Raw genomic sequence first — 25978 nt, forward strand, 5'->3', positions numbered from 1 at the left:
ATGTTCACAGATAAAATTTCAAAATGTGGTAATAGGAATCAAAGGGAATGACTAGGTACCTGTGTAACAGCAAACAATGTAATAGTACATTTATTTAAATGATGGGAATTTTCAATATTAGATATTAATAAAAAATCAGTTCTCTATAGATTCACAATAAAAATGTCTTCTTATACTGAATTTTGCTATAACATGTTTTGCTTATTTTATTTGCTCACAGAATATACAGCAACTCAAAATAATAGTAGGGTTTTGGATTTGGGTACATTAAATTGTTGATTTCTTTATTGTATGAAAATTTACACTAGTAGGAATAATGTCCATCATATTGACACGTGCTACAAACATGATTTGGAGGTTATCAAACACCTCTGCTTTGTTTTGGCATTCCATCACCTTCAAGAGCTATTTATTGACTCATATATTCCACTACTATAAACATTATGCCTTATTTAGATAATGTATTGTGACAGAAAAAAATAAGAGCACTAGTCAAAGAGTGTTTTATAGCTTGCAAGAGCTGCATCATATAATTTGGTTTATAAACATGCTGACATGTCTATTTTAAATAGGCTAATGGGGATTTATTTTTATTTATTTTTATTTTTATTTTATTATATTGTAAATTATATAAATAGATATAAGCTCATGAATCCTTACATTACAAAGCAATATATAAACTGTAGGTCACCTAACAGAATATTTCATTCTCCCCATAGCTATACAACCTGTCTGCATCTTATGGTGATACACATGGGAAAATAGAGGTCATGTTGTGAATAATTCTTTTTTTAAAAATATTAATGGTATTGTTGTTTTAGTTTTTATTTCTTTTTTATTTCATTATTAAAAGCCTTAGTTACTCTGATGTATGTAGGGGTCCATAATGAAAGTAAGATTTTAATTCTGGACATTTACAAGCCTGGTAAAATCTCTCGCAACATTTTAGTCTGTCTATTCCCTTGAGTGCTCCAGGAGGGACAAGCAGGGCATCCTGCAGTCAGTATGGGGTAGGACTTAAGGACAACACCAAAGGAGCCTCAGCTAAGGAGGCTTTTTCATCCTGTGAGGGTCTGTACAAATAAGCTTTTCTAATTTCTTCTGAACAATGCATCATTTTCACTTGCTAAGGAGTAATACTGAGGATATTATTCCTTCTGCCTGAAGTATGACACTTCTGTCTTTTAATTATAACATCTGCTTTTCAGTCATCAGGGAAGATAGTAATTAATAACAGATGTTGTAAACAGTCCATATTTGATCTTTGGTTTACCACTACTCTTTTTTTTTCTTAAATCTTAGTTTTGGAAGAGTAGCAAACACAGAACAAATCATTTCTTCATCTATAATTTCAGCTTAAAGATGCCTTATGGCTGGCCTTGCATAATGTATGTTTGAGAATGTATTTCTTACATTAAAGCCCATAAAAAACTGGTATTTTCTGAAAATCTATTAGAAGTCAAACAGTTCTGAGATAAAAAGAGTTAAGGAAATGACACGTTTGTTACAATTAAAAATATGATTCGTTTTTATAGTTAAACATATACTATTCACATTATGTTTGTTCATACTTTTATTTCTTCCACTTAAGACTATGTTCTATTTATTTTTTAAAAAAGTTTTGATTGTTTAGTTTTAAATTTCCAGGAAAGCTGGAAAAATAGTACAGAACTTGCACTTCCTCTTTAAACTGTTATACAAGGAGATGCTAATTTACTCAATGCATACCCTGTTATAAAAATGTAATGCGTTTTGTTATTGTTTTTTCATGCAATTTCTATGGACTCTTTCTGAACATTAATGTTGTTTTATACAATTTATCTCTAAATCAGAGAGTTATCAATGTCTTCAAACTGAATAATTGAAATACCAAATTACTGAAAACAGCAACACACACCACACACACACACACACACACACACACACACAGTAAGATAAAAAAAAAAAAAACTTTGTAAGTGCTGACAACAAATATTACCATCAGGTTAATATGAAATGTGAATTCTGTTGAAGAGAAATGTAGCAGATGCTGTCTTTGCTCTACTAGTGTCCCCTCGGATCCACTTAACATCTCTGTGTTCATCAGCCTGACTCATGATGATCAACACCTAATCACAGTTAGACTGTGATCTGTAGTTTGGCAGAATATGCTGTGTTTATAAGCACAGCTGTGTGGAAGTGACTAGGATTTAATGTCCCTTTGGAGGCAGCCCTTGACCAGTAATGACTAAAGATATAAAACTATAATTAGCCTAGCCTTTTCACTCCACAATCATTTAAAAGAATACATTTTATTCCATTCCCACGATTTTCATGAAGACTAGTTTTGGTAACGCATTGCAATAAGTGGCTCAATAGCCCTCCGCTTACTAGTTGCTTCTGCTTTCTTAGGTCACTGCCTTCTCTCCTCTAGTGCTCTTTATCTCACATGTTAACACCATGAGTTTAATTCTTCCCTCAGAATCTGCTTTTTGGGGCAGAGCATGAAGATCAATTAAGATAATATGCATCATTAATGATAATTTTACAACCTATAATGGAGACTCATGCATTTTCTTCTTAGTTAAAACATTTAGTTTTCTGTTTTGTTATGATATGGTTATTACTTTTTCAAGAAATTGGCTATTTCGGTAAGAATTCTCTTTAACTTATCAAAATTAATTTTTCAAAATCGTTAAAAATTCTCAGATAAAATAAAAATCTAATCCTAAAGATTTATAGCTGTTCATATTTTCTAATCTAATAGAAATAAACAATAAAGGGTCTAAGGATGTGGCTCCATGGTAAAGTGCTTGCCTATCATGCATGAAGCCCTGAATTCAATTCCTAGCTCTGAAAAAAGAAAGGAAGGAAGGAAAGAAGGAAGGAAGAAAGGAAAAAAGGGAGGGAGAGAGGGAGGGAGGGGACAGAAAAAAGAAAGAAAGAGAAACAGGAAGAAAAGTTCTGATATGTATGAAAATATAATCCAAGCTCTTAGTCACCTAACTGGAGACCCCTTGGTTGGGTCTACAAACAATATAATACCTTTCAAAGATATGAAACAAGTATAGATACAAAGTTTTAGTAATAGCACATTTGAGTTTTGATTTTTATGATATAAAAGTCATGATGACTCTCTTTCTTTATGAAGTTACATGTAATAATTTGTTTAATATGAGGTTAAATGGAAGACAGGTGCCAAAACTATAAGCAAGTGAGGGATAAGGTACCCAAGGAATATTCCCAATCATAACTCTGAAATAAGGGAAATGAGAGCAGTATTTACCTAAGATTTGATGACACTTAAAACAGAAGGAGAGGTAGAAATGAATTGTAATCATAATAATGAAAAGTGAATTTGCATGCATTTAAATTCAGCCCCTTACCCAACTCTGTAGTTTCTTTTCCTTTTCCTTTAGTATCTGGGGAAGCAAGCACTTCTTATGAAAATTCATCATCAACATCAACATCAACTTTAAAGGTAGATGAATTTCATTTCTATTCTAAGTCATGAATTCAAGATCTGTAAATATGCATTGTCATTCCTTCTTAGTTTTAATGCACATACCTTTTAGGATACAAATTTCATGTTTGGTATGAAATAAAAAAATGGAACTGGCTATTCATCTCTGAATCTACCTACCATCTCTTTGCATCCCTTTTTGTCATCATATATGTGAAAACTAGATGCTAATTTCCCATATTGACTGACAAAATCTTTCCCTTGTCTTCTTACAATAGCCTAAGTTCTTCAAAATGACCACTAAATAGATTAACTTAATAGAATATAAATAAAAATGAATCCATATTTCCTGCCCTTGGATAACTGCATTATCAGCTGGCAGTATAGACTCAATAACTAGCTGATTAGAACATGTTCTTTTACATGGACAAAAATGGAAAGAAAGGTTTTTATAAGAACATTGTATACTCTTTTGTTAATATTGGATCTTTGCAAACAGGATATATTCTTTGTTGTTGATAAATGAGCTACTGAGAATCTTAAAATTCTACTTCACATTCTCCTGAATGGCTATTGCTTAATTTATGGTAACCTGCCATTCCTTATCTAACAGCTCTGCATTCAGTGTTTCACTTAATGGACTCCATTTAGCTCAGAAAATTTATGTTTCACATTATCATGTGTTTTGTTTTTCTGGTAAAACCAGCATCAAAATACCATAAAAGAGAGGAAGAAGAGACAAAATTCAAAAGAAAAATGTACTTGCAATCCTATAAGAGATTACTGGTTTTATTTTTTTACCCCTTAATAAATAAAATGTCTAATATTGTCTTAACTTTTAAGGTGACCTTACTATACTTTAAATAATGAAAGAAAAATGATTTATGGTGATGCATTTTATGCTATTACATTTGGACATGTATAAATGATGTGCAGAATTTCTATAATGCATCAATTTACCCATGTTATCTAAAGGTACAGTACCTTTCTCTTTCTGGCACACTATGTACTTCTGCTGTATAAAAATTACCTTAAGCCTACTTTGAACAAAATATCCTCAATTCACATTGAAATATCAGTACAATCTGGAAAGTATATAATGCATTTAATTTTATTCAGTGGAACAGAGCTCCTGATATACAGCTATTCTTCAAATAAATATTTAATAAACCAGTTAGGTGACTAGGTGACTAAGAGCTATTTGAGATATTCTGTATGCATTTGTTTAATAGCCATGTTATTTCATTTTCCTATTATTTTATATTATTATAAGTAGTTAAATTTAAAATTTTGCTTCAAAGATGGTTTTCTGGGAAAGTTCAAGCAACGTGATATTAAAGTCCAGATATTTTTTTTCTAATTGCATGTGCTACTATGTGTTACCATGCAACCATACAGCATATATATATATATATATATATATATATATATAAATAAAATAAAGGTAAAGCTATCTGTCATGTAAAGAGAGATTCATTGGTGATTTGTATATATATATATATATATATATATATATACTGCAAATGTGTGTAAAATATGTCTACATACCACATATATATTTATGATATATATGCTATATATGTATATATATATATATATATACCACATATATACTATGCTATATCAGTGTTTTATTATTTAAATCAGATAGATGTTACCACAGTATGCAGCCATCTAGAAATATTGATGCCTGTAATTATCAGGTAGCTTCCCTCTGTCTTTGTAAATATAAAAAGGCTATTATTCAGGGTAACTTAAGGACAGTGAGGATCACCAAACCAGAGGAAGGGGAATAAGACTAAAGAATATTGTTGGGTTGAGGAATCAATATCATCATGGCTTATTGTCGCCAATGAGTAGCTAGTTAATATCTAATTCCCCATCATCAAAGTTTATTGAGCTAGCTTAACAAGTTAGAAATATGATAGTTTTGAAATTGTGCATCTCTCATGAATTTATTGATTTAGGTTTGCTATGTATTAACTTTATAGGGATGTAAGTTTTTAAAGAGTTTTAAAATATCAGTTACATTTAGAATGCTACAATATTCTTTTAAGAAAAAATTGTCTTACTTAATTCAATGCATTTTTGGTATGAAATTATATTCTGAAATTTTGGGTTAAAAGAAAATATACACATTTTTAAAATATCTGGAAGTTTGATATAATTTTAAGCAGTGTCACCTAGTTATAAGTTTAAATATAATTAATTCTAGTCTCAACAATTCTCAAGGTCTGTTGGTTAAGCTACCCTGGAGAAATGATTATTTAGTTTTTCAATTAAACTATTTTAGTGTTGGTTAGCTGATTATTATTATGAGATAGAAAAAAAGATCTTTGCATTTATTATTTGATGATTCAAATAAAAATGACAATGTTATTAATATCTGCTTTGGGGTTTCAACTGAATTAATTGGTATAACATTTCAGAGATCACTGAAACTACTCTAAAAATCTAAATTAACTTTCTATTTATACATATCATTTTGGAATATTTTAACATCATTTGAGTTTTAAGATTTTAATACCTTTAATAAAAGATTATAACATATGTACAGCGAATATAAACCAAAATGAGATTAAGCCATAAAAACTTTACCAGCAGATTCGGCTTTAAAATATCCAAAGGAATTAAAATCAGTATACTATAGTGACGCAGCCACATCCAATGTTTATAGCAGCTCAATTCACAATAGTTAGACTATGGAACCAACGTAGGGGTCCCTCAATAAATGAATGGATAAAGAAAATATGGTATATATACTCAGTGGAATATTAATCAAAGAAGAGTAAAATTATGGCATTTGCCAGTAAACAGTTGGAGTTGAAGAATATCATGTTAAGCAGAAAAAAAAACAACAATCCCACAAAACCAAAGGCCAAATGTTATCCCTAATATGCAGATGCTAATTCACAATAAGGCAGGTAGGCACTAGGGAAGAATAGCGTTACCTTAGATTAGGTAGAGATAAGTGATGGGAGGGAAAGGAAGGGGATGTGATGATAGGAAAGATAGTAGAATGAACAGACATTATTACTATATGTATATATGTGACTGCATGACCAATATGATTCTGCAACATGTACACTCAGAAAAATGAGAAATTATATCCCATCTATGAATTATATATCAAAGTGCATAAATACATTCTACTGTCATGTATAACTCATTAAAACAAATTAAAAATTTTACAAAGTAATTACAAATACATGAATGCCCAAATTTCAACTTTATTCCTTTTTTATTGTTATACTTTTATTTTTAAATTTTTAAAAACTTATTCTCATCTGTTATATATGACAGCAAATTGCATTTCAATTCATAATACACACAGAGAGGACAATTATTTTTATGTCTCTGGTTGTACACAAAGTATAGTAACACTATTTGTGTTTTCATACATGTACTTGGGGTAATGATGTCCATCTCATTCTACCATTTTTCCTGCCCCTGACCCCCTCTCTTCTCTTCCCTCTCCTTTGCCCTATGTAAAGTTCCTCCATTCCTTTCATGTCCCCCCCTGCATTTGCATTATGCATCAGCATCCTCATATTAGAGAACACATTCAGCATTTGGTTATTTGGGATTGGCTTACTTCACTTAGCATAATATTCTCCAAGTCCATCCATTGACTGCAAATGTCATGATTTTGTTCTCTTTTAATGCTGAGTAATATTCCATTGTGTATATATATATCACGGTTTCTTTATCCATTCATCTACCAAAGGGCATCTAGGTTGGTTTTATGATTTAGCTATTGTGATGTACTGCTATAAACCTTCATGTGGCTGCTTTACTATAGTCCTTTGGGTATAAACCAAGGAATAGGGTGGCTGGGTCAAATATGGTTTCATTCCAAGTTTTTTTTTCCTTTCTTTTTTTTTATTGGTTGTTCAAAACATTACAAAGCTCCTGACATATCATATTTTATACATTAGATTCAAGTGGGTTATGAACTCCCATTTTTACCCCAAATACAGATTGCAGAATCACATCACTTACACATCCACATTTTTACATAATGCCATATTAGTAACTATTGTATTCTGCTACCTTTCCTATCCTCTACTATCCCCCCTCCCCTCCCCTCCCATCTTCTCTCTCTACCCCATCTACTGTAATCCATTTCTCTCCTTGTTTTTTTTCCCATTCCCCTCACAATCTCTTATATGTAATGTTGTATAACAATGAGGGTCTCCTTCCATTTCCATGCAATTTCCCTTTTCTCTCCCTTTCCCTCCCACCTCATGTCTCTGTTTAATGTTAATCTTTTCCTCCTGCTCTTCCTCCCTGCTCTGTTCTTAGTTGCTCTCATTACATCAAAGAAGACATTTGGCATTTGTTTTTTAGGAATTGGCTAGCTTCACTTAGCATAATTTGCTCTAATGCCATCCATTTCCCTGCAAATTCCATGATTTTGTCATTTTTTAGTGCAGAGTAATACTCTGTTGTGTATAAATGCCACATTTTTTATCCATTCATCTATTGAAGGGCATCAGTTGGTTCCACAGTCTAGCTATTTTGAATTGTGCTGCTATGAACATCGATGTATCCCTATAGTACGCTCTTTTAAGGTCTTCAGGGAATAGTCCGAGAAGGGCGATAGCTGGGTCAAAGGGTGGTTCCATTCCCAGCTTTCCCAGGAATCTCCATACTGCTTTCCAAATTGGCCGCACCAAGGAATCTCCATTCTGCGTTCCACTTTGGTTGCACCACTTTGTGGTCCCATTAGCAATGTATGAGTGTGCCTTTCTCCTCACATCCTTGCCAACACTTTTTGTTGTTTGTATTCTTAATAGCTGCCATTATGACTGGAGTAAGGTGAAATCTTAGAGTAGTTTTGATTTGAATTCCTCTAATTGCTAGAGATATTAAACATTTTTTTATATATTTGTTGATTAATTGAATATCATCTTCTGAAAAGTGTCTGTTCAGTTCCTTGGCTCATTTATTGATTAGGTTATTTGTTTTATTGATGTTAAGATTTTTGAGTTCTTTATATATCCTAGAGATTAGTTCTCTATCTGTTGTGCATGTGGTAAAACTTTAAATTTACTCCCGTTCTGTAGGCTCTCTATTCACTTCACTGATGGTTTCTTTTGTGAAGAAGAGGCTTTTTAGTTTGAATCCATGCCCTTTATTGATTCTTGATTTTATTTCTTATGCTATAGGAATCTTATTAAAGAAGTTGGGGCCTAATTTGATATCATGATAATTTGGGCCTACTTTTTCTTCTAGTAGGCCCAGGGTCTCTGGTTTAATTCCTAAGTTCCTGATCCACTTTGAGTTAATTTTTGTGCATGGTGAGAGATAGGGGCTTAATTAATTTTGTTGCATATGGAATTCCAGCTTTCCAAGCAGCATTTGTTGAAGAGACTATCCTTTCTCTCTCTCTCTCTCTCTCTCTCTCTCTCTCTCTATATATATATATATATATATATATATATATATATATATATATATGCAACTTTGTCTAATATGAGATAACTGTATTTGTGTGAGTTTTTCTCTGTTCTGTACCACTGGTCTACAAGTTTGTTTTGGTGCTGATATCATGCTGTTTTTGTTACTATTGCTCTGTAGATTAGATTAACATCTGATATAGTAATGCCACCTGCTTCACTCTTCTTGCTAAGAATTGGTTTAGCTATTCTGGGTCTCTTATTTTTCCAGATAAATTTCACGATTGCTTTTTCTATTTCTATGAGGAATATCATTGGGATTTTGATTGAAATTGAATTAAATCTGGATAGTGCATTATATATGGACGGTCATTTTGACAATATTATTTCTGCCTGTTCAAGAACAAGGGTGATCTTACCATCAACTAAGGTCTTCTTTAATTTCTTTCTTTAGTGTTCTGTAGTTTTAATTGTTAGAGGTCTTTTCCCTCTTTTGTTATGTTGATTCCCAAGGTCTGCCCCCCATTTCAAGTTTTTTTTTTTAAGGTTATTATATGGGTGGTTTTCCTAGTTTCTCCTTCAGAAGATTTGTCACTGATGTACAGAAATGCCTTTGATTTATGGGTATTGGCTTTATATTCTAGTACTTTACTGAATTTATTGATTGGTTCTAGAATTTTTCTGGTGGAATTTTTTGGATCCTCTAGCTATAGATTCATGTCTTCAGAAAATAGTGATAGTCTGAGTTCTTTTCATATCCAGATCCTTTAATTTATTTCATCTGTATAATTGCTCTGGCTAGAGTTTCAAAAACAATGTTAAATGGAAGTAATGAAAGAGGGCATCCCTGTCTTGTTCCAGTTTTTAGAGGGAATGATTTCAATTTTTCTCCATTTAAAATAATGTTGGCCTGGGGCTTAGCATAGATAGCTTTTACAGTGTTGAGATATGTTCCTGTTATCCCTAATTTTTCTCGTGTTTTGAACATGAAAGGGTGCTGTATTTTGTTGAATGCTTTTTTTGCATCTATTGAGGTGATCTTGATTCTTCTTTTTAAGTCTATTAATGTGATGAATTACATTTATTAATTTCCATATGTTGAACCAATCTTGCATCCCTGGAATGATCCCCACTTGATTGTGTTGCAATAGCTTTTTAAAATGTTTTTGTATTTGATTTGCCAAAATTTTATTGATAATTTTTCCATCTATATTCATTAGAGATATTGGTCTGAAGTTTTCTTTCTTTGATGTGTCTTTTTCTGGTTTTGGAATCAGGTGATATAGGATTAATAGAATGACTTTGGAAGTGTTCCCTCTTTTTCTACTTCATGAAATAATTTGAGGAGTATTGGTATTAGTTCTTCTTTAAATGTTTTGTAAAACTCAACTGCATGTCCATCTGATCCTGAGCTTTTCTTGGTCAGTAGGCTTCTGATGGTGTCTTCTATTTCATTGCTTTAAATATATATGTTTAACTTGTGTATACCATTCTTATTCAATTTTTGCAAATTATATGACTCAACATATTTGTGATGCCTTTGATATTTTATATTTTATTGGAGGACAAATTTTCAAAATAATTTCTAATTATCTTCTGTAATTCTGTAGTGTTTGTTTTGATATTACTTTTTTCATCAAGTATGTTAGTAATTTGAGTTTTCTCTCTTTTTCTCTTCATTAGCATGGCTAAGGGTTTATCAATTTTATTTATTTTTTCAAAGAACCAACTTTTTGTTTTGTCATTTTTTTCAATTATTTCTTTTATTTCAAAATTCATTGATTTCAGCTCTGATTTTAATTATTTCCTGTCTTTTACTGCTTTTGATGTTGATTTGTTTTTCTTTTTCTAGGACTTTTAGGTATAATGTTAATTCATTTATTTGTGGACTTTTTCTTCTTTTAAGGAATGGACTCCATGCAATATACTTTCCTCTTAGTACTACCTTCATAGGGTCCAAGGGATTTTGATATGTTGTATCAGTGTTCTCATTTACCTCTATGAATTTTTTCATCTCCTCTTTGATGTCTTTTACAATGCTTTGTTCATCCAATAGTATATTATTTATCTCTAGGTTTTGGAGTAGCTTCTATTTTTTTATTGTATCATTGATTTCTAATTTCATTCCACTATGATCTGATATAATTACGGTAGTATCTCTACTTTTTTTGTATTTGTTAAGAATTGATTTGTGATATTATATATGGTCTATTTTATACAAGAATCCATTTGCTGCTGAGAGGGAAATGTATCCAGTCATTGAAAGATAAAATATTCTGTATTTGTCTGTTAAGTCTAGGTTATCAATTGTATTACTGAGTTCAATAATTTCTTTGTTCAGCTTTTGTTTGGAAGATCAATCCACAATGGTGAAAGAGGTGTGTTAAAATCACCCAGAAATATTGTGTTGTGGTCTATTTGACTCTTAAACTTGATAAGAGTTTGTTTGATGAACATAGATGTTTCATTGTTTGGGGCATATATATTTATAATTTTTATGTCTTGTTGATGCATTTTTCCCTTGAGCAGTATGAAACTCCCTTCTTTGTCCTTTTTGATTAACTTTAGTTTGAAGTCTACTTTATTTGATAAGAGGGTAAAAACCACTGCTTGTTTCCATAGTTCATGTGAGTGTTATGGTTTTTCTAACCCTTTCACCTTCACTCTGTGGATATCTTTTCCTATGAGATGAGTCTCTCGAAGGTAGCACATGGTTGTTGTTGTTTTTTAAAAAAATCCAATCTGCCAACCCTTGTCTTTTTATTGGTGAGTTTAGGCTATTAACAATCAGGGTTATTATGGAGACATGATTTGTATTGCTGGTAATACTTGTTTATTTTTGTTATTTAATTTAACTGGGTTCCTCCTTTGATTGGTATGTGTAATACCTTACTTTGCTGATTTTCATTGTTGTTTTTTATTTCCTCCTCATGAAATATTTTGCTGAGGATGTACTGTAGTGCAGGCTTTCTAGTTGTAAATTCTTTTAACTTTTGTTTATCTTGAAAGGTCTTTATTTTGTCAAACCTAAAGCTGAATTTTGTGTGATATAAGATTCTTGGTTGGCATTCATTTTCTATCAGAGATTGGCATATGTAGTTCAAGGATCTTCTAGCTTTCAGGGTCTGGGTTGAAAAATCTGTACATAACCTAATTGGTTTCCTCCTATATGTAATCTGATTTCTTTCTCTTGTGGCTTTCTATATGCTAGGCATTTTCATTATAATGTGATTTGTTATGAATGTGTTGTATAAGCCTCTTCTATTCGATTTTCCAATTTATTCTTCATGTTTGGAAAATTTTTTGATATTATTTCTTTGAATAAATCGTTCATTCCTTTGATTTGTAACTGTGGTGTCCTTCTTCCCACCAAATTAAATTTGGTCTGTTTACATTATCTCATAATTCTTGAATGTTCTGCTCATGATTTTCTACCATCTTTACTGTGTGGTCAATATTTTTTCAAGATTATATATTTTGTCTTCATTGTCTGAGGTCCTATCTCCCATGTGATCTAATCTGTTGGTGATGCTTTCTATTGAGCTTTTAATTTGGTTTATTTTTTCTTTCATTTCAAGGACTTCTGTTTTTTTTTGTTTGTTTGTTTGTTTTCATAACTTCTATCTCCTTGTTGAAGTAATCTTTTGCTTCCCATATTTGCTTATGTAGCTTTTTATCAAAATGGTTTTTGCTGCCTATATTTGTTCTCTTATATCATCCTTTAATTCACAGAACATTTTAATCATGTATATCCTGTACTCATTATCTGAGATTTCTTCTGCAAGTGCTGGCCATGGATTTTAATAATGTAGTATCTTAGTTTGTTCAGGGGAACTTTCTTCCCTTGTTTTTTCATATTGTTTGTGAGTCTTCCCTTCTAGAACTATGGATCTGAGCCATTATGGTTTTACCATCTAGGCTTACAGTGTCCCTGAATGTTTCCAATATCTCTCCTTTAAGGGGAAAAAAACCCAATACAGATCCCAATACAAAAAAATATACAACCTTAAACCAGCTAACTGCTGTTAAGACATGTATGGTTTCATCACAACATACAGAACTGGTAAGTTCAATTATTATCTACAGTATAAACTGTAAGTGTGCAAAAGGGTCTACAGTTTCTGATGTTGGACAAAGAAATGAGAGTGAGTTGTAGGATGAACTGTTGAGGGTTCAGGAGGTGAGGATGTAGAGTCATTAGATTTTAGAAAAAAATGAAAGAGGAATCTAAAGAAGCTGGTTAGTAGCAGGAGAAGGGGTAGAATGTGATTTTAAGGAGACAAGTAAGTGGGAAGACAGTAGAATACAGAAAGCATACGTATATATTAAAAAAGTAAAAAAGAATACATAACACCACAGCAATATACTATTTAGACATCCCAGTCCTCATTAGTCTACTTCATGAAAAGTAGTTGGTTTCACAAATGTTGGGGATGTGATGGCAGGAGAAGAGAGAGAGAAAAAAACAAAATCTCAAAGGAAGATACAGAACTGTTTTTGGGGAGATAAATATCTTTCCACCTTCCCTTCTCATCCAATAAGTGAGCTTGTCTGTTGTTTGCTGGTATCTCTACCCTCAGGATGGTAAAGGTTATTAGAATGAGTTGATCCAAGGATGTCCTTTGGGGCCCCTTCATGTGATGTGGGAGCCTAGTCATATCTCCTTATATCATCTGTAGACCTTGCAATTCCTGGTCTTTAATTTAGTCGCTAAACTGTATCTCACTCACCCACTCCCTTTTTAGTTCCCAATCAGGAACCTTTCTCTACAGAGGTCTTGTGGGCTGTGCTCTGCGAGCTGCACACTTGCAATGGAGAGCTGCTTTCTATTGGGCAGCTCAGGACCCAGTTTTGTGACCTGGTTTTATAAGCTACAGACCAGCAGCATAGCTCCAGGCAGTGTGCTTAGTTAGTGGCTGCAGGGGAGAGGTGAGAGTTGGGGACTTATGGTACCTTGATAATGCATCTAAGCCCCAACAGGTGTTCCAAGCTGGGAGTTGCCCCAATTAAAGATGGTAATGAAGGTGTTCCATGATGGAGGCAGCTGCTTTCAGCAGCAGGGTATCAGGTCAGGTGGGGCTGAGTGGTGCTGGTGGGTGGCATGTTCAGAGATGCAGTTTTGTGGCTGTCTCCAGACCCAGTGTGGTGTCCCCAAGTGCAGGCTACTGCATGTAGGGCACTGTGGCAGTAATTCCAGTGCCCCAAGATAGAGGCCACCATAGGAAGCCCACGTTGGAAGATGGGTGTCCATATAGGAGTAGCATCTGGAGTTCTTCTGCACAGGCAGTGGCCAGGTGTCCTGCTTGGGAGTGGCATCCAGCATTCATGCACGGTTGGGAAACCAGGAGTTCTGGGCAGGTGCTAATGCCAGTGGTCTTACTCGGGCACCAGGAGAACTTGTGTGGATGAGTGAAAATAGGGCATGTGAAGATGTAGCAAGAAGGCAGACTTCTGCATGCCAGAAAGGGATTTCACCAGAATGAATCCTGCCAAGATGGATCTTTAACTTTTAGCCTCCAGAACAATGAAAAACCATAAAATTTCTATTGTCATGGCAAAACCAGTTTGTGGTATTTTGTTATGGCATACAGAGCCAACTAATAGAGTGTCTATGATTGTTTCTCCATAACTGTTGTACAATTACATGTGAGTATAGGAACAGTAGGCATCTTGTCTTTAGAGTTCACCAGATGAAATATCCCTGAGAAGGCACTTACACATGTGGACCTGATATATACCATGGATATCTAACACTTGGGTGGACAGTCTGAGCTAATATTTAACGGGCCAGAACTTTGCTGGACTTGGGAAATGAATCAACCACTTTTGCATTTATAAATTATGTGACTTGTAGCCAATGAACAGACAGTGCCAGTTTGCATTTTTCCCTGATTAAAAAAAAAAAAAAAAAAAAAAAAAAAAAAACCTTCCATACCAGATGCTTTCCTACAATGGAACCTTTACAATTGCATTAAAAGGGGCCTGATATCCTATCCTTTTGAATATGGGTAGTCTGGTTACTTTGTTTGTACCCAAGAGAATGTTGAAGAAATGCTGCTACGTTTCACGAGTTAGTCATGAAAGGTATTGTAACTTTCATTTTGTTTCCTAGCACCCTACCTTTGGAGTCAAAATCTATCACATAAAAAGTCCAGTTACACTTGTTCCAGGCCACATAGGTAAGGTGTTCTAAACCCTTATGCCATGGAGTCTCTGAGCACAATGGAGATTATATCAAACCACAGTGAAACATCTTTCCACAAAATTTAATAGTTTTAATAAGAAGACAATAAGACTTTGTACAATATGATAAAAAGCAACTTCTTTCAGGAATGTGTAAGGGAAAAAAATTCAAGCAATGCTTGTAGATACCTGGAAAATATGTCTGGATTATTAATAGAAATATTAGGTTATGAGAATATTTTATATAATTGAATTTTATATGCCAATGAGATATATAGAGTCAAATATCTAATAGGTAGTTTTTAAGTTTAAGACTGAAACATGAAAAAGAAGTAGGGACTGAACCAAAAATTTGCTAATTTGCTTGTTATCTTTAGAATCCTTAGAGTAGCTTATTGATTGTGATAGAATGAGTGAGTATATACATAGAAAAGAGAGTAAAATGTGTTTATAGAACTGGAGGAAGGAAAGCTGTGGAAAATTGGAAAATGTAGGCATTTACAAAATCTTTGAAAATAAGTGAGTAAAGGGTTATTGTCGCGACCCCTTGCCCGCAAGGAAGACGCAACTCAGGAATCTTCTTTCAGCAGTTTATTCAGGCCCTTGATATTTCTTCTAATCTCTCTCGGATGCCCCTCCCAGCCTTAATAAAGCATCTCAAGCCCCAATGCGAAGCTGCCACGTGGAACTTTCTCATAGGGTGTTGAAAAACAACGCGCCAACTCTCCCTAATAAGGAGTTGTTTGTCACAGACCACAGCGGAGCCAGCACCATCTTGTAATGGCGACCATAGTCCGCAGAAACGGCTCACCACAGGTTATAAGGATAGATGGGTGATCATTATTGTGAAATAATGTGGAAAGAGCACTTTTATTTAGTGCACTATCTATTTCAAGATAAAAGTAAATAATAATAAAATATCACATGTTAAAATACAGATGATCTCCTCTAATAATGCAAATAAAGGCAAATAATGTATTTTTAGGGTATATTCCAGTCACAAAAATTCAGTAAATTTTATGTGCTGGTCACTTTGATAGGCACTGGTAATACAAAGACCCTATTTTGCCTTTCAATGGACTTTCAATAGAACCAAAAGATATGTAAATAAGAAAATGCAATATATTTCATGGTTAATATAACACATCTGTGTTTCATATAGTAGGATACTTCAGAAACGGAGATCAGAAAATACCAAAATATAAATTTGTTAAAGGCATAGTACTCCTAGGATTCATCTAGTTTCACTAAACAGGGATATACCAGCATGTGACCAGAGTTTCCCAACATTTAAAATAAGCCATGAGGACATAAACACACATCAAATAATAGAGTAGAGAGAGGTTTTGAAGGTCCCATTGTGATTCTGACCTCAAGTGAGACAATTTGCAACTCGATTCAATTTTCATTAAGATTTGTAACAGTGCCAGATTGGGGATGTGGCTCAATGGTAGAGTGTCATTCTACCACAAAAGAAGCCCTGGGTTTGATCCCTAGCATTGCAAATAAATGAAGACATACAATAGTACTTCTTTCTTTGTGTAGGCACCTGTGAGTAAATAAGCAAACAAAACAAAACAAAGCTTACCTATATTAAGGAAAGTTTGCTTGATTCTACTGGCATTTTTTCATCAACCACTCAAATTTAACCTCTTGGAAAATTTGCAGCTAACAAGAAAGGACATTGCTATTGAGTCAGATGTTAAAATGAGTTTTATCAAAAAGGGGACTTGACCTGATTTTTCTAGGCACAATGTGAAGTTTGATAAAAAATTCAGGTGTATCAATAATTTGACATTTCCATAACTTGGAAAAATCCAGTATAGTTAGAATTAAGTAATAGGTACAAACTTCTTTCCTTAAATGAAATTCCATCCAGGGCACCTTTATAGACATGTGATTCTGTAGGAATCTTAAATTATATAAATGATACAAAAATTCCTTGGAAGTCTCTAAGATTATGTAACTACCTCAAAGTTGGTCATGAACACACACTGGAACAATGTGATAGTTACTGAAGATTCAGGGTAACCAAACATGAGGATTTAAATATTTTCCCTAGGAATAGTTTGAGAATTGTAATTAATAAATTGCCTTAATCCCTTTTAGGGGCAGAGAGCCAGACTAAAAGTTGTCTTTAATTCAATTTATCTTGCATATTTTAGGATTTCCTTAATTGCATCTTATTATAGGATTAGTGCTTTCATAATGAAATGAAAATACTTTTCCCAAATAATTCTTAATTCTTTCATATGATTATGCATGTACTTAATTTTTTGATGAAAACATAGAAAATAAAAATATTCTTGAATCATATATAAGTGCTAATCAATAACTAAAAATTCGCAAACTAGCAATGAGAAAACACAACCTATTTAAAAATATAAGAAGGATAGAAATATTTTTGAAAATAGGAAATTTCCTATCAATTGAGTTAGGAGACTATATCTTTTAGCCAAATTACCTTCTGTTATAAACACTTAAAAACTCTTCTTTGCATGAGGTTTTCTTTTGCTTATGGCTTTGTTTTAAGTTAATTCACTATTTGACCACTTGACTGTGAAATCATATAATCTGTGCTGAAATGGGTAATCAAGCCTGTTTTATTATTCACCAAAGATACCTTTTAATGTTCCTAGGTTAATGGAATGCAGCACTTCATTTTATTATACTACATAAAAGTTTTGAAGAAAGAGAGCTAGCCCAAGAGTAGAGATTTGTTGATACAGAATATACATTGTGAAGTTAAGGAAGTGTTTAATAAGTAAGCTATTTGTATAGTGAACTAAGAAACCAAAAAATGAATCTTTGAGAGTCTCATCCAGTGTTTTCCCAGTGCAGTATTCTTCCACAGGCCTGTATTTTCCCACAGACCTGAAATTTTCACAGGCCTGAATTCTTCCAAAAATGGTAAATCCTTTACAATATGCATCTACTCATGGCTGTTTGCACAGTGCTGACTTATGCACTTTCTCCCAATTAGCGGAAACCTACCTCTCTGTACCTCTTACAGATCCTGTTCTTTGGAGATACATAACATATAAGTAATCTCACCCCTCCACAGTTGTCACAAGGTATCATGGCACTGAGAAGATGTATTTTATTCATATTTTGCCCAAATTCAAAATTGTATTCATATACTTGCCCAATAGTATTTCCCTTTTTATGAGAAATTCTCTTTTGTGTACAGTTGTACAATTTATCATCCAGTGTTCCTTGAGATGGTTTCCTCCTCCTTTTCTCTTTTTTCTCTTCTACTATAAGTGTTTTACTTTAAGCTCTTATAGTCCTATGAAGCCATAATCATAAGATTTGTGTAATTTTTATATGCATGTGAAATGAGAACAAAATTATATACACATTACACATATTCACTCACAAAACTACATATATATGTACACATTCACTCATATATCTAAATACCTTTGTTAGTGTGAAATTTCTCTTCTTTTCATTTAACCTTTTCATTCATCCTAAAAACTATGGCTTTCAGTCTACTCATAATTTTGATCACCTTCCAGGGATTTCTTTTTTATAGAAGGCATGTTCATGTCCTTTTCTAATCTCAATCTCAAATTATGTATGAATCTTGCTAGGTAGTACATATAAATTCTGAAAGAAATATAACTAAATATAACTATTTCACTGTTAAAAGAAAGACTCTTCATTTTTTGAAGGTCTCATCTCTAGAAACTAAAGTATTTTATACCTCAAGCAGAGGAAGTTGCCAGGTAGAAATGGAGATAAACCTGATAGAGGTAGCAGGGTACAACTCTTCATGACCTGAAGCCCTTGTTTTATTATTCACCATAGAGAATGAACTTCCTCTCTGTAACGCTATTCCAGGTGTGCCTGAGACACTGCCTTTTATTACAAACTTTTAAAATTGGAGGTTGAATATTTTTAAGGAACACACAGGAAATTACTCAATGTAAAACTTTTAGTAAGACCTTAACTGGGATCTACTTAAGAATAAAGTATTGTTTTGATTCCAGATGTGAGAAATTAGCTGATTTTCTCTTTTCAGTATATTATATTATCTCTAAGTATCTCAGTAAATATGTCTCTGACCTACCTACAAAACTCTCCCCAAATTTTTGGCATATCTAATAGACCATTCAAAACTCTTCCTAAAGAGATGAGGATATAGTTCGGTGCTAGAGCACTTGCCTAGAATATAGGAAGCACTGAATTTGACTCGGAACCCCACAGAAAATCAAAAGCAACTTTTCTTGCCAACAGCAAGATACTTTAGATACAAAGGTGGACATGACATTAATAATTCTGTATTGAAAACTACCTTCCAATGAAGGAAAAAGTGTAGAGAACCTATCACAAATCTAAAGTAATTGCCGTTTCTAACCATCCTATGGTTAAAAGTATTAAGAGGTTATGAAAACAATAGACCGATTTTTATTAGTTTTTCAGGGAATATCTTTTAGACAATGTGACCTTTAAACTGAAATTGAACAAAGTGAAGGATCTAATCATGGAAAAAAATTGTGCAAAATGTATTATAGGCATAATTTTTGTGTGCCCACAGCAATTAATGAAGAGCAACTTGATTTCTGATATTTAAAATAAGCTTAGAGTTAAGTGAAAATAGGCCACACAGTAAGCTATAGTAAGAAGAGAGCTTTTATTTTAAGTATAAGGGCAATAGAAGAGCCATTAAAAATGCTTAATTAGAAGGGAGTTGTATGACTTGATTAAAATTTGAGAAGGTTGATTTATCATTGTCTAATATTAGATTAGAAAAAACAAACATGGAAATTTGGAGAGTGTTACTTTATGTAGTGATATAGTGTAAAAGTCCTAGATGAAGATGGTGGCAGTAATAATGAAGAGGAAAGAGGGGTAGAGACTGAAATACAACTTAAAATAAGATCCATACAAAAACTGTTTTTGACATTGATGACTGATGTAGGTTTTCACCCTAATAGGCAGAAAAAAAAATCTGCCTCACCATGACTTCCAACCAATGATTATTTTCTTTTCAGATGCAGAAAATACAAATAATCTCTCCCTCTGGCACCACCATCTATTTTAAATCTCCATATATTTCCTTAAACTCCATGGCTGAGAAATACAGGAATACAGGGTTAGAGAAAATGAAGACTCATGGATAATTTTGGGCTTTCTCTCTTGAATGATTCATGATAGCATTTTTTTAAATAGGGTGGATGTGAAGAAGGAAACAGATTGGTTACAAAATCAAGATTTGTATTTTATATATGTTAAAATCATGATACTTGAATTGTGATCTTTAGAAGACATCTGATTGAAGATAAGAGTAGTAATTTGTATATTCAACTTTTGAGTTCAGAAACACGGTTTTGGTTGAGAATATGAATTTGAAATCATCTGTTTAAAGATTATAGTTACATCTTTGGGAAATGATGACATTCAGTAGTGAGAGTAGTAAAGGAGATATGTTCCTAGGGTCAGACTATGAGTAATCCAACATTTTCAGACAGTGCCCAAAATAAAAATGTAGAACACCATGTATGACACAAATATGAAACTCCACATTTCTGAGCCAAACTCACCAAGTTATTTCTTCTATACTGTCTACTTTGATTTTAACTTCTTTAACTAAGTCAAAATTTCATTGAAATCTTGTTTTGAAAACTCTTCTGGGCTGAGCTGAATAGATGTTCAGCAGGCAATTCTTTGAAAGGAAAAAGTGAAGAGCATACAATTGTAACTGTAACATGTCATTGAAGCAACTTCTGAACAAAATAGGAATATTGGGGAAGTAAAAATGAAGCCTCAGAAGTATCTCACCCCTTTTCACAGCATCTGGCTTGAAAAACTTAGGTGAGAAATATTCTACTGGGAAAAAAAATGAAAATAGTTCATTTTCAACTCATGCTATTTCTTGGTTTTCTGGTTCTTTCATAAATATTGATTACATACTTGATGTGCAGAGGCAATAGTTTGCAATGAAATTAGTCAGAAACCATTCATACTAATTTAAGGAATAAAATGGGTCAAACAAAATTGCAAAATTGCTCTTGAGATATAATACATGTCACTATGGCAGAGAACAATAAATTTTATTTTATCCTCTGAAACTCTAACTCTTATTACTTTTTGACATATATTCAATTACATAGAGTTCTATGAGTTTTACTGGTTAAATCAGTTTTTTGTATAAACATAAGACTCATAAATCCACAAATAATAATTATTGTAAATAATTATAAAAATATAGCTAAAAGTCAAAACAACATGATAAAATATCATTAATATTATTACTGTAGTATGTAAGTGAGGTCAAGTCTTTATACTCTGTTTCATGAAAAAAATAACCTGTGACAGACTTCCAAGCTATTAAAAAAAAAGTTTGTTGAAAGGTAAAAAATACTGATTATAAAGTTGTTTTTCTACATAAAATGTTGACATTGTTAAGTATGAACTCTTATTTTAATAGCTGAAGTTTTGATAAAATCTACTTTGTGAAAATGTGTTGTGGAAGAAGCAGTAATTTATCAGTACAATGTTTCAGATTCAAGTGAAAAAGTGAATGTTCTTATTTTAAGATAAAAGAAAATGCACTCTAACACTGCTCAATATCTTTCTTTTATTTAAACACTGATGTTGACTTAGCTCTAATTCTAAGCATCCGTATGTGGTAGAAACAATTTTCTATCTCAAATTGTACTTATATTTTCTTTAATTGGAAAGAGGAAAAGACGGAAGGTGGAAAGAGAAAAAGAGGGAGAACCTGCTCAGAAAGGACTCCTAGGAAGAGGAGAAGGAGAGAATTATTACATTCTTTGTTTTCTTTTTTCCCTTATATTTTCTTTACACATTCTTCTGTAAATTAGTTAGCAAAATTAAATCTATTTTCCATTTAGAGTCTTTTACAAATTACGTATAGAGGCTTGAAGAAATTATATATTATTGTTTTATTATAAGAATTAATTTAAGGAATGAAATGGGTTGAACAAAATTGCAAAATTGCTCTTCAGATATAATACATGTCACTATGTGGAGAACAATAAATTTTATTTTATCTGGCATGAATCATGAGCAGCATATAAACATATAAATATATGAAATTATGCATGACTTCATTACATGCAAGTGTGTGTGTGTGTGTGTGTGTGTGTGTGTATAGAATGCATCATCATTTAATACAATTGTTATATCCTAAATGTTTGTATTCTCTCCAATGTCTGTATATTGAAATACTAACTCCAAACCAATAGTCTTATGAAGTACGGTGTTTGGTAGGTGACTAGGTAATCAATCAGGGTGAAGCCCTTATAAATTATGTTAGTGTCCTTTAAAATGATACACAAGAGAGTCCTCTCGTCCCTTTTACCATGTAAGGACACAGTGATGTCTATTTATGGATCCGGGCAGGAGACCCTCACCACTTATCTGTCATGATCTTGATCGCAGGACTTTCTAGCTTTTAGGACTGTTAGAAAAAAAAAGTCTTGTTTAAGCCACCCATTCCATTTTAATTTTTGTTTTAATTGCCTGAACAAAGACCACTATTATCTGCATCACCTATTATGTGGAATCATATACTACTAGAAAAAGATAAAAAAGAGGAAGTCATCAAAAGAAATGAAATTCTAAGAAGGTTATATAGTCTGAAAATTTTAGATCAACAGACTTTCAAAATTATACATTTTTCTGAAATGCCAAAATAAATGAAATGATTCATTAAAATAAATGCTAATGTATGTAACACTTGAGTATATAACTTTGGATATATAAATTATTAAAAATTTAGCTGAAATAAAATTTCTTGAAGTCTTTTATTTTTTGAAAAGGGCATACAGTCATGCTTAAAATCTGCCTGCTTTCCGTGAAATGAAAGTCCAGGTTTTGAGAAAAAAAAAATTGGAACACAAAAGGAAATAGGTTGGAGAGTGAAGAACCACTGAATATGGCCAAGTGTGTATTTTTGAAGATAGTTATAAATATGCTTTTTAAGATAATCCCTTCTATACTTAGTGGAACATGCCAGATTATCAGGTAGCTGTTTTTCAGGATGGGATTACTAAAAGATGCAGGGAAGAATTCCAACTTCAAATCATTAGCATTAAATGGGAAAGCCAAGATAATCATAGCCATAATAATCATAATAATCTTCATATCCATAATAATCTGGAGGATATCCATAACCACCTCTACCTCCACGCCCTCGACCTCTTGTTGGAGGGGGCATATGAGGTGGACCATAATAGTAGTAATCATCATACATTTGATTCTTTGCTGCTTGCCTCTGAGCTTTTCTTTCTTTCCTTTTCTGATCTGGTGGCTTAGCAAAAACAATTTCAATATTTTCTCCCTCCAAGTCTTTTCCATTCATTTCTTCCATAGCCTTGACAGCACCATCTCGTTCATCAAAATGAATGAAAGCATAATCTTTTAGTTTCTTCACTCGTTCCAGTTTCCCAAACTGACTAAATGCCTTTTCTAAAATCTCTTCTGTTACGGTATTGGCAAGGTTGCGTACAAACAGCACTTTTACCTTTGCCATAACTTCAGGATCAGGATCTTCTATGGGATCTGCCCATTCAACAGTTCCAACATTTCCCCAGACCTTGACTTTACCACTCATTAACCTACGCCTTGCCTGGGCCGCTGTTTTGTGATCTTCATATTCAAGAAAGCAAAAGCCTCTGTTTTTTTTCTTGTCATCCGGTTGGTGGTATAAAATGACGTCTGTAAGACCCTCTGTTACTTTGCTAAATTCTTCAAGAATCTGTTCCTTGGTTTTACTTTTAGGAATAGAGCCCACAAAAAGCCTATTGTTGGCAACTGAGATGCAGACACCAATGTGTTTTCCAGAACGAATTTCATGATTATTATACAATTTAACAGCCTCTTGAGCTGCTTCTTTTGTACAAAAAGTGACAAACGCATAACCTCTATTGAGACCAGTGAGTGGATCCATCATTAGACGAAGATCCCATATAGGTCCAGCTTGGCTATAGTTTAGCTTTTTAGGTAAAAGGTATGTTTCATTAGTGCATTTCTTACTGCTGATCACTGTAAAAATGTGAATCAGCTTTCCATTTTTTATGCAGGTCATGATAACTTGTAGAGTAGAGTACAATCATTTGTGCTATGTTTTTAATTTTCTAAAGCACCTTGATGACAGTGAGTGTTCAGTGGTGAAGCATCCTCTATTGAATCACCCTCAAAAAATTTTTGGCCAAGTCCTAAGTTGATAGCTTAAAAGTCAAAAGTAAAATTATAGTTTAATTAGGACTTGGTATAAAGAAATCCCTTTTCCCCTTCCCCAAAGGGATACTGCAGTTATATCACATACCCAATAGGCACCACGATGAAGATCAGAGCTTATACTTAATTAAGGTTTTATACACACCAGTTCCCCAGTAAATGCAAATTTAACAAGAAAATTAGACATGTCATATGTTCAAAATGCTCATGGCAAACAATCATTTTGCATTCCTGCAAATAAAATTGTTTTATACTGTAAGCTGGAGGCGAGTGTAACTTATTTTTGTAATAAAGTTTTTATTTTTTTTATGTGTCATTAATATAAATGTGTGTTAGTATAGAAATCTTCTGGTTTAAAAACTTAGAATTGCACACATTTCAGTATGTTTATTTGTACTTACATAATTTTAGAATAGTGGTTGCCAATAGCCTGTATGTTTCACATTAATTGGTTTTTTTGTTACCTTAATAAACCATTTTAGTATGTTGTATGTCAGTTACTGGGATAGCTGGGACATAGAGTGTAATTTAAAATTTGTCAATAAGTATTCATTGGAATATATGTAAATGTGCCTTGCCGGTTATTGAAACTTACCTACAAAATGAGTATGGGGTGACAAAAATTTGTTCCTGGTGCTTAATGAAACTTTCTGCCACTGATTTTATATATTACCCCGTGCTTTTTTAAAGTACATCTTTCAAATCTTAGTGTAAGTTTGAGGGCTACACAGAACATTTACATTTCATTCTAACATAACGAGTATATAATAGGTTGTGGAAAGTGGGTAAACTAAATGTAGCCTTCAGTAAAATTGAATCTCAGTGTAATCCTTGGTGCTGGTATTTCCCAGATCCAAGGAGTTAAATAATCCCACCCGAGAGGTCATTGCCATGCCTATTGGCACTTAACTGTCATACCATTTTTAAGGGACACTGTCAAGGTGTTTAAGTTAATTCTCAGAATTATTTGTTGGGATTTTAGGACAGGTTTGTTTGATTTTTAAGTAAGAATTGCATTGTCAAAGTTTAAAGATGAACATTTTTGTGAGTTCACAAATGTGTTCTTTAAGAAAATATTAAAATATGGAGCTCTGTGGGTTTCCAAGACTATATTTGGCATTCTTAGTTTGGGGACTTGGGAGGGAAAACTGATGATATAAAGAAATTGTGAAGCATTGATGGTTATCCTTAAGGCTTATGTAAACAGTGGTGATGAAATGTGTACACACTCAAGTGAAATTACTTGACAGTGTTCATTTGAATAACTTTGAATTCAAGCCATTATAATTACTTTTAAAATTAAATATCATTTGCACTGTTCTGATAATGGGTGCAGTTTTTGAGCAATATAATCAGAGCTAAATATGCATGTAAAAAAAAAAAAAAATGGGAAAGCCAAATTCTGTATCTATAGAAATGACTGGCTCAGTCAATGGCCTTCATATTTTTTGGCTTGCAAAAAATGGTTTGCTTTCCCTCTTCTCCCTACTTGTATTTTTTGCAACATTTTGGAGTACTTCTGGAGAATGCTGATGCTTAGGCAGCCGAGCTTCTTTTTGTGCTTTCTCTCTCTTTCCCTCAGGAACTATAGCACGGAGACTGTCTCTGCATCTGTTTTGTTATTTCTCCAAGGAAAACTTTCTTGATGGTCCTTGATATTAATCTGTCAATGGAGAATTCCAAAGTGGGTAAATACAGATACCCAGTGCTCACCTCTACAAAAAAGTCATCATCATAG

General features: G+C 33.0%; 1 pseudogene; it reads right to left on the minus strand.

The window, feature by feature from the left end:
- Nucleotides 1–23092: 23092 nt before the first annotated feature.
- LOC144256422 (heterogeneous nuclear ribonucleoprotein Q pseudogene) lies at nt 23093–24088 on the minus strand (annotated as a pseudogene).
- Between the last annotated feature and the right edge of the window lie 1890 nt (nt 24089–25978).

The sequence above is a fragment of the Urocitellus parryii genome, chromosome 8 (assembly GCF_045843805.1).
Source record: "Urocitellus parryii isolate mUroPar1 chromosome 8, mUroPar1.hap1, whole genome shotgun sequence".
In the NCBI taxonomy this organism is placed as follows: Eukaryota; Metazoa; Chordata; class Mammalia; order Rodentia; family Sciuridae; genus Urocitellus; species Urocitellus parryii.